The sequence below is a fragment of the Triticum urartu genome, chromosome 7 (genome assembly GCF_003073215.2).
Source record: "Triticum urartu cultivar G1812 chromosome 7, Tu2.1, whole genome shotgun sequence".
NCBI lineage: Eukaryota > Viridiplantae > Streptophyta > Magnoliopsida > Poales > Poaceae > Triticum > Triticum urartu.
The window spans coordinates 575,092,956-575,102,873 of NC_053028.1; positions in this window are offsets into that span (position 1 = coordinate 575,092,956).

Consider the following 9,918-nt stretch of genomic DNA (forward strand, 5'->3'; position numbering starts at 1 on the left):
ACTCTCCTTGGCTTGGAAGACAAGCTTGGCAATACGGATATGTAGATCTCATCCCTTGTAACCGACTCTGTGTAACCCTAGCCCCCTCCGGTGTCTATAAACCGGAGGGTTTAGCCCATAGGACAACAACAATCATACCATAGGCTAGCTTCTAGGGTTTAGCCTCTACGATCTCGTGGTAGAGCAACTCTTGTAATACTCATATCATCAAGATCAATCAAGCAGGAAGTAGGGTATTACCTCCATCGAGAGGGTCCGAACCTGGGTAAACATCGTGTCCCCTGCCTCCTGTTACCATCTACCTTAGACGCACAGTTTGGGACCCCCTATCCGAGATCTGCCGGTTTTGACACTGACATTGGTGCTTTCATTGAGAGTTCCACTGTGCCGTCATCGTGATGCTTGATGGCTCCTTCGATCATCGGCAATGATGCGATCCGAGGTGAGTTTTTCCTCCCCGGACAGATCTTCGTGTTCGGTGGCTTCGCACTGCGGGCCAACTCATTTGGCCATCTGGAGCAGATCGAGAGCTACGCCCCTGGCCATCAGGTGAGGTTTGGAAACTTGAACTATACTGCCGACATCCATGGAGATTTGATCTTCGACGGATTCGAGCCGCACAATCACGACGAGCATGACTTAGCTTTGCCGCCTGCAACTACTACGGGCATCAATCCGGAACAAATTGCGCAATCTGAGGACGGGTGGATGGACACCACCGCGGAGGCCACACTCTCAGCGGCGATAGAGCCAAATACTGACTTCACCTCCTACGAGACCCGTGTTGCCGAACAGTTGGATTCGTCCCCGGCCATGGGCTCCGAGCTGCTTGCGTCCGTGCCTATCAAATCCGATTGGGCACCGATCATGGAGTTTACCTCCATGGATATCTTTCAGCACTCACCGTTTGGCGACGTGCTAAACTCCTTGAGGTCTCTCTCCCTGTCAGGAGATCCTTGGCCGAACTATGTCCGGCTAGAATGGGATGCGTACGACGAAGAAATAAGCTGCCCACCCACCACCTACTTAGTAGCCACTATCAACGATTTAACTGACATGCTTGACCTCGGCTCCGAAGACATCGACGGTATGGACGACGATGCAGGAGACGAACAGGAACCACCGCCCACAGGGCGCTGGACTGCCACCTCATCATATGATATATACATGGTGGATTCCCCCAAAGAAGGCAATGGCGGTAAGACAGGGTAGGATAATCCCTCCAATTAGCAATCCATGCACCGACGTCAGCGGCGCCGCTCTAAGTCCCGCCATAGCAGCGATAACGGCACAAGAGACAATAATACTCCGAATAGTGCCGAAGACGATAACAATCCCCTCCAGCCAGACTTAGAGTGGGAGGATGAACATGCTAGCCCTCCAGAACAGGTAGCAGACGGAGAAATGGAGGATGACAATTACATGCCTCTCTCCGAAGACGAGGTGAGCCTCGGCGACGAAGAATTTATCGTGCCTGAGGATCCTGTCGAGCAGGAGCGCCTCAAGCGTCGGCTTATAGCCATAGCAAATAGCCTGAAGAAAAAGCAACAACAGCTCCATGGTGATCAAGATCTGCTAGCGGATAGATGGACCGAAGTCCTTGCGGCCGAGGAATACGAACTCGAACGCCCAACCAAGAGTTACCCATAGCACAGGTTGCTACCCCAACTCGAGGAGGAAGCATTGAAACCCACATCACCAGCGTATGATGCGGCTGATCAACCACCTCATGGCCGAGACAGAGGGGCATATCAGCCCGAAGTCCAGCCCGCACCCCGTCGCCAGACAAACAAAAACACCAAGGCCCGGGGCAACACGCGGGACCTGCGAGATGTATTGGAAAACAAAGCAAAACATGCAAGATCGATCTACAAATCACGGGGGCGCGCCCCAACGTGGGACGATGATCGCCACGCCGGATATACCAAAAGCAAATCCGGACGGGCCGAATACACCAGACAAGACTCGTATGAACTGCATTGTGATACAGCCCGGCACAGAGGCGCCGCACGCCCCCTATGCTTCACTGATGAAGTAATGGATCATGAATTCCCAGAGGGTTTTAAGCCCGTAAACATTGAATCATATGATGGTACAACAGACCCCGCGGTATGGATCGAGGATTTCCTCCTCCACATCCACATGGCCCGCGGTGACGATCTACATGCCATTAAGTACCTCCCACTAAAACTCAAAGCACCAGCTCGGCATTGGCTGAATAGCTTGCCAGCAGACTCCATTGGCATTTAGGAGGATTTGGAAGATGCATTCCTTGACAACTTCCAGGGCACTTATGTGCGACCACCAGATGCTGATGACTTGAGCCACATAACCCAACAGCCTGGGGAATCGGCTAGGAAATTCTGGACTCGGTTCTTAACTAAAAAGAACCAAATCGTCGACTATCCAGATGCCGAGGCCTTAGCGGCATTTAAACACAACATCCGGGACCAGTGGCACCCGACACCTTGGCCAAGAGAAGCCAAAGTCTATGGCAGCCCTCACGACACTCATGACCTGCTTTTGCACGGGAGAAGATAGCTGGCTGGCTCGCAGCAACAATACATCAAGGAATCCTGGCACTTCAGATGCCAAATATACTAACGACAGACTACGTCGCAACAGGCACAAGCGCCGCAACAACGGCGATAACGCCGAAGACACGACAGTCAATGCCGGATTCAGTGGCTCTAAATCCGGTCAGCGGAAAAAGTCATTCAAAAGAAGTAATCCGGGCCCGTCCAGTCTGGACTGCATACTCGATCGCTCATGTCAAATTCACGGAACCCCCGATAAGCCAGCCAATCACACCAACAGAGAATGATGGGTGTTCAAGCAGGCCGGCAAGTTGAATGTCGAAAACAAGGACAAGGGGCTGCATAGCGAGGACGATGAGGAGCCCCGGCCGCGGAAACACAGGAGGACAAAAGAGGTTCCCTCCACAAGTGAAAATGGTGAACATGATATACGCATCTGACATTCCCAAGAGGGAACGGAAGTGTGCACTAAGGGACGTCTATGCGATGGAGTCAGTCGCCCCAAAATTCAAACCATGGTCCTCTTGTCCAATCACCTTCGATCGCAGGGACCACACCACTAGTATCCATCATGGCGGATCTGCCGCATTGGTCCTGGACCCCATCATTGACGGATTTCACCTCACTTGAGTCCTTATGGACGGCAGCAGCAGCCTAAACCTGCTCTATCAGGATAAAGTGTGCAAAATGGGCATAGATCCCTCGAGGATCAAACCCACCAAAACCACCTTTAAAGGTGTACTCCTAGGTGTAGAGGCCTGTTGCACGGGCTCAATCACACTGGAAGTGGTTTTCGGGTCTCTGAACAACTTTTGAAACGAGGATTTAATCTTCGATATTGTCCCCTTTCGCAGCGGCTATCACGCACTACTCGGACGAATCGCATTTGCCAGATTCAATGCAGTACCGCATTATGCATACCTCAAACTCAAAATGCCAGGACCACGCGGGGTTATAACAGTTAATGGAAACATAGAGAGCTCGCTCCGCACGGAGGAACACACTGCGGCTCTGGCAGCAGAAGCGCAAAGCAGCCTTATTAGGAAAACCGCCAATTAGGCGAAAAAGACCGCGGACACCTTCAAGTGAGTCTGGAGTACCCTGCAGGAGGATCAGCAGGCACGTTTTGGGTCCGACTAGCAATTCGGCCTCCGTCCTAGTCCCAATCACGTGGCAAAATTTGCGCTGCGCGTACATAACTACGCACTCAAGACACCATGGGCATAGGCGGAGGAACCACTACGACACGTCCCACAAAGCGGCTCAACCGCCCAGGGGCTGTATACCTTTATCATTTTTTCTCTTTCAGGACCTTACTCTCTGGAAGCCATTTCCGGCAGTCTAATTATTGGACTCATTGCGGCAAGGAAATACCAAGGATGCAAGACGGTCTGACATACAAAGGTGGTTTCTGATCACGATCGATATACCTGCTTTACATACCCATACGCAGCTTGCCCTTGGATAGGACATGTCAAATAGTCCTATTTTTTGCTTATTGCACTATTTGTATCCGTACGCTTGAGCGTACTATTTAATAACAATGCATAGCGTTAGCCTATTATTGCATTACCGTTTTTTTTTCTGTTGTCTCCTTATTTACGACAGATTGCACCCGTACATTCTGGTACGACTAGTGCGCCACGGGCTCCAGTATACCCCATAATACGGCATGAGAAGTACGAACACTTTCGACAGTGCGGCACCCTGAACTTATAGCATTATATGCATCATCTCTGAATCATGTCTTTGGTAAATAGTTGGGTTTGCCCGGATCCCATGTTTTGGTACCTTACGTTCCGCAATATCGGCTAAGGTATTGCTGGGAGAACTACTGTGATTGTGTCCCAGTTCTTCCGGACGAGCACCTCAGTAGAGAAGGCCGAAAACTGACTGTCATGATGAGGCGAGAGTTGGTCGCTGTTCGAGAGGTCTCAAGTCCTTAAAGACTTTTTCCGCTTCGGGCGAGGAGTCAGCCTTACCTGACTTAGGCGTATATAGAGCCCCAAATTTGGCCTTCCGAATACAAGGGGCTTCGCCAAAATTTAAAATTCTAGACTTCTATGGCTAAGTGAGAGTGATAAAGCTTTATAGTACGATTGCCTGGTTCGCTGTGCTGAACACCTCCTTCGAAGGACCCAAAATTGGGATAAAGAGTGCTCAAGTTTATTCCGAACACCTCAATACTAGTTACATGGGGGCAGAAGCCGACGACTGGCCAACTCTCAGATTTCATAAACGGCCGCACAGAAGGTAATATTTTAAATTAGCAAAGCGTTGCATAGCGCAAATGAACTCGTTTCATATTCCAGGATCACATGAGTACATTCATTTGAATATTACATCCTTAGCACACCCCTCTGCTGCAAGGCGAGCACCCTTCAGGACACTGTCATAATACATTTCGGGGTTGCGATGCTCCTTGCCCTCCGGCGTCCCCTCCTGCACCAGCTTTACGGCGTCCAGCTTCGCCCAATGCACCTTCGTATGGGCAAAAGCCCTGCACGCACCCTCGATGCAGATGGACCGCTTTATGACTTCAAGCCGTGGGCAGGCATTCACAAGTTGCCTCACCAGACCGAAGTAGCTATCAGGCAGGGGCTCACCAGGCCACATCCGGACTATAAGACCCTTCATGGCCTGTTTTGGCCTCCTTGTGAAGCTCGACCAGTTGCTTCAGCTGGTCGCTCAAGGGCATTGGGTGTTCGGTCCCACTATATTGAGACCAGAACAACTTCTCCGTCGAGCTGCCCTCCTCAGCCTGGTAGAACTCCTCGACATCCGACACACTGCGGGGCAGATCTGTGAACGCTCCTGGAGAGCTCCGAACTCGGGTGAGTAAAAGGAAAGTTTCCTTCACATGCTTGCTTTGCATAATGAATGCCTTACCCTCTGCTATCTTCTTAACTGCCTCAATCTCCTGGAGGGCATTTTGGGCTTCGGCCTTGGCGCTTTGTGTGCTCTCGAGTGACTTTGCAAGCTCGGACTCCTGCGTCTTAGAGTCACGCTCCAAGGACTTGTACTTCTCGGCAAAGTCCTGGAGCTCTTGATGCACCTCACCAACCCGGGCCTCTTGTTTCTCCCGCTCGATGCGCTCCTTGACCGCTTTGTCTTCGGCCTCGGATAGAGACCTCTTTAGGGCCGCCACTTCGGTCGTGCCCCCTAGCAAATACATGATGATCCTATTATTCTAATACCAAATTTTTCTTTATAATGTACAGATGGGGTATGACTTACCTTTGTTCTCTTCGAGCTGCCTCTTGGTATGGCCGAGCTCTTTTTGGGACCGCTCAAGTTCCTGCTTCAGTGCAGCGACCTCCGCAGTATGTGCGGCAGCAGCTACCAGTGAAGCCTGCATATGCACATAAACATATTCTGATTAGACTCCTCCGGTTTTTATTTGATCCTCTATTCGGCCTTCCTTCGCGAACGTCAAATAGAGAATCAGGGGCTAGTGTCTATGCTGTAACATTTTATTATAATTTGATAACTTACCTCAAAGCCTGTTAGGAGGCTGGCACAGGCTTCAGTCAGTCCTCTTTTGGCAGACTGAACCTTCTCGATCACCACACTCATGATAGTGCGGTGCTCTTCATCGATGGAGGCGCCGCGAAGCACTTCCAGCAAGTTGTCCGATGCCTCTGGATGGACAGAGGCCATCGGCACAAGCGGCTTGCCCCTCTTAGAGAGGGATTGCCTGACAGAGTCCGGAACCACTGGAGGTTCCGGCGCAGTATTCGGCTGGGGACGAATTTGCTTCCCCCGTCATTGGAACCAATGGGAGTCTTGCTCCCCTTGCGCCCAGTGCCCGGAATGTCGCCTTGAGGCACCTCCAGGACTACCTCCCCTTGGCTAGGTGCCCTTTGAGACAACATCTCGACATTGTCCATAGGGCGAGGGGAGAGGCGGTTGGAAGTGAATCGTTGTTCAGATCCGATGAGTCCAAAGAACCATCCGACGAAGATACATCAATACGGGGTCGGGACGGGCTGCATAATCATGTTCGGCGTGATGAGAAGTAGTGCAATAAAACATATCAAGGCTTATTAGGGTATCCGGATACTTACGACTTTGTCAGGGGCTTGTCCCTGGGAAACCACTCGTCGTCACTATAGGCGGCCGTCGTGGAGCAGTCCGGGAGGAGGGTCCTTCCTTTTCTTGTCCCCGGATGGGGCAGAGTGCGCCTCGGCCTCCCCGGATGGGGGGGGGACTTTCCTCTTCTTCCTCCTCATTTTCATGGGAGGAGTGCGCCTCAGTGTCTTTGGACGATGAGTCCGATATGACCTTGCGCCGGAGACCCTTCTGGGTCCCTGTGGCGTTCTTCTTGGCCTTCTCCACCGGCACCTCGTAAGGCGCTCGAACCAGCATCTCCGTTAGGAGAGCGTCTGCTGGATCTTCGGGTAGGGGTCTAGACAATCGATCTTCTCTGCTATCTCTACCCAGTCCTGTTAAATGGCGTAGAGGCTTAGATCCCGCGCATGGTTAAAGTCGGGAAAATGAACATCTTATGGGATATAAAAGACTTACTGGATTGGCAGGGCGCTTTGCGCTGAGTCCGCGGTCCACGGTAAGGGAGGAGGTACCTCAGCGCCCTTGAACAACACCTTCCAAACATCCTTGTGCATCATGTCGAAGAGCAATCGCAGCGTCTGGCGCTCGGCCTGGTCGAACTCCCACAAATTGAATGCTCGTCGTTCACACGGGAGGATCCGATGGAAGAGCATGACCTGGACCACATTGACGAGCTTGATTTTCTTGCTCATCATGTTTTTGATACATTTCTGGATTCCGGTCAGCTCCACCGATGAACCCCTGGATAGGCCCTTCTCTTTCCAGGAGGTGAGCCGCGTGGGAATTCCAGATCAGAATTCGGGGGCCGCCACCCAGTTGGTGTCACACGGCTTAGTGATGTAGAACCACCCCGATTGCTACGCCTTTATGGTCTCCACATAGGAGCCTTCGAGCCAGGTGACGTTGGGCATTTTGCCCACCATGGCGCCTCCGCACTCCGCTTTCTAGCTGACCACCAGCTTCGGTTTTACATTGAATGTCTTCAGCCATAGGCCGAAGTGGGGCTTGATGCGGAGGAAGGCCTCACACACGACGATAAACGCCGAGATGTTGAGGATGAAATTGGGGGCCAGATCGTGAAAATCTAGCCCGTAGTAGAACATGAGCCAGCAGACAAACGGGTGGAGGGGAAATCCCAGTCCGCGGACGAAGTAGTTAAGAAAAACCACCCTCTCATGGGGTTCTGGAGTAGGGATGATCTGCCCCGCATCTGGCAGCCGGTGTGCGATATTCGCGGCCAGGTATCCGGCTCTCCGTAGCTTTGTGATGTCCTCCTCCGTAACGGAGGAGACCATGCACTTGCCTCCCACTCTGGACATACTTGGAGTGGTTGAGGGGAAATGCGAACATGGGTGCTGGAGCTCGAGTGCACGAGAATGGATGAGCGGGTAGGAAGAAGGTGTGGGTAAAAAAGAGGAATCCTCGTCCCTTTATAAGGGTGGAAGAAACTATACGCCTCCCCACCTGCCTGGTAAACTCGCTTATTCCCCAAGCGCCGTAATTGATGGCGCGGTTGGGTTACCCACACCCGTATTGATGAGAATCCCGTGATAAGGGGACACGATCTCTGCTTCAACAAGACGTGCCAAGAAACCGCCTCGCAATATGTGCAGTAGCTGGTTGAGAAAAACAGTTCAAATAATGACCAGGCCGTAGTGTGATGTCATACTACAGAATGTGTCAGCAGATTAGTTTTGTGGAAATATTATACTCTCTACGGAGGTATGTGGAGCTTGTTTTGCAGAGCCGGAGACTATCCTTGTGTTCAAAATCTTCTATGGAATATTCGGAGGAGGAACCCGCCTTGCAATGCCGAAGACAAATCTGCACGCCGGACTCATCGTCATTGAAGCCTGGTTCAGGGGCTACTGAGGGAGTTCTAGATTAGGGGGTCCTCGGACAGCTGGACTATATACTTTAGCCGGACTATTGGACTATGAAGATACAAGATTGAAGACTTCGTCTCGCGTCCAGATGGGACTCTCCTTGGCGTGGAAGGCAAGCTTGGCAATATGGATATGTAGATCTCCTCCCTTGTAACCGACTCTGTGTAACCCTAGCCCCCTCCGGTGTCTATATAAACCGGAGGGTTTAGTCCGTAGGACAACAACAGTCATACCATAGGCTAGCTTCTAGGGTTTAGCCTCTACGATCTCGTGGTAGATCAACTCTTGTAATACTCATATCATCAAGATCAATCAAGTAGGAAGTAGGGTATTACCTCCATCGAGAGGGCCCGAACCTGGGTAAACATCGTGTCCCCTGCCTCCTGTTACCATCCGCCTTAGACGCATAGTTCGGGACCCCCTACCCGAGATCCGCCGGTTTTGACACCGACACCTGCCTTATGAGCTCATCTTATTGTGATCACTTGGGGGCTTCCTGCTCATTGAGCATAGCTATGACTATCCTTTTGATCCGGCTTGTATGTCATGATTACGAAATACTTGGGGCTTTCTGCTCATTGATCATAGCTATGATTACCCAATTGATCCGGCTTGTACGCCTGGCATGAAATATTACTTGGGGGCTCTTTGTTCAATGGACAAGAGTTTTTCTTACCCTTGTAATAGGCTTGCAATCCATTCTTGGAAGCCAGGTGTATTCACCTAAAAACCTGGGTTATCCTGCCTTTTTTAGTCTGCCACTCCGCCAAGATTGACTAGAATGACTCGCCATACTTTTGATAGTCAATCTTATAAAGACCCAGAACTTGTTGAAGTTAAAATGACGATTGGTCATGTGAGGCCTGGCTTATAAGGTTGCATGAAGGTTTAACTCAATGGTTGTGCGACCCTTTGAAAGCACTTGACATGAAGGTTTGGCAGCCTGTGAAAGCCTCGTTTTTTGTCTTTTGATTTATATTTTATTTGAGCATTTTTTGAGGTTGATCTCTTGTGACTTGTTTATACATGGTTGGAAACCAATGAGGGATATGTTGCCTTATGGTTCATATATCAATCTATCTGGCGTTTGTTAACCCAGCCTAGTTGTGGACTTTAAGTCACCAAGGTATGATGATTATGTTCTTAGAGTGATGTGCTCTAAGTTATGGGATGCCACCCCTTGCTGCATACGGCGTTGTAAGCCCACAGTATGAATAAATTCAACAAGGCATTGCGCTCTAATTGTTTGGGCTATTACCTTTGCTGCATCTGGCATTGTAAGCCGGCAGTATGAACTGATTTCACAGGCCATGTAGCCTTGATTATATGACTCATCATTGAGCATGTTTTGGTTTGATAATCCGCCCTGATGGCAGATTTTAAGTCTCCATGATATTTTCCTTTGAGAAATCAAACTGATGATA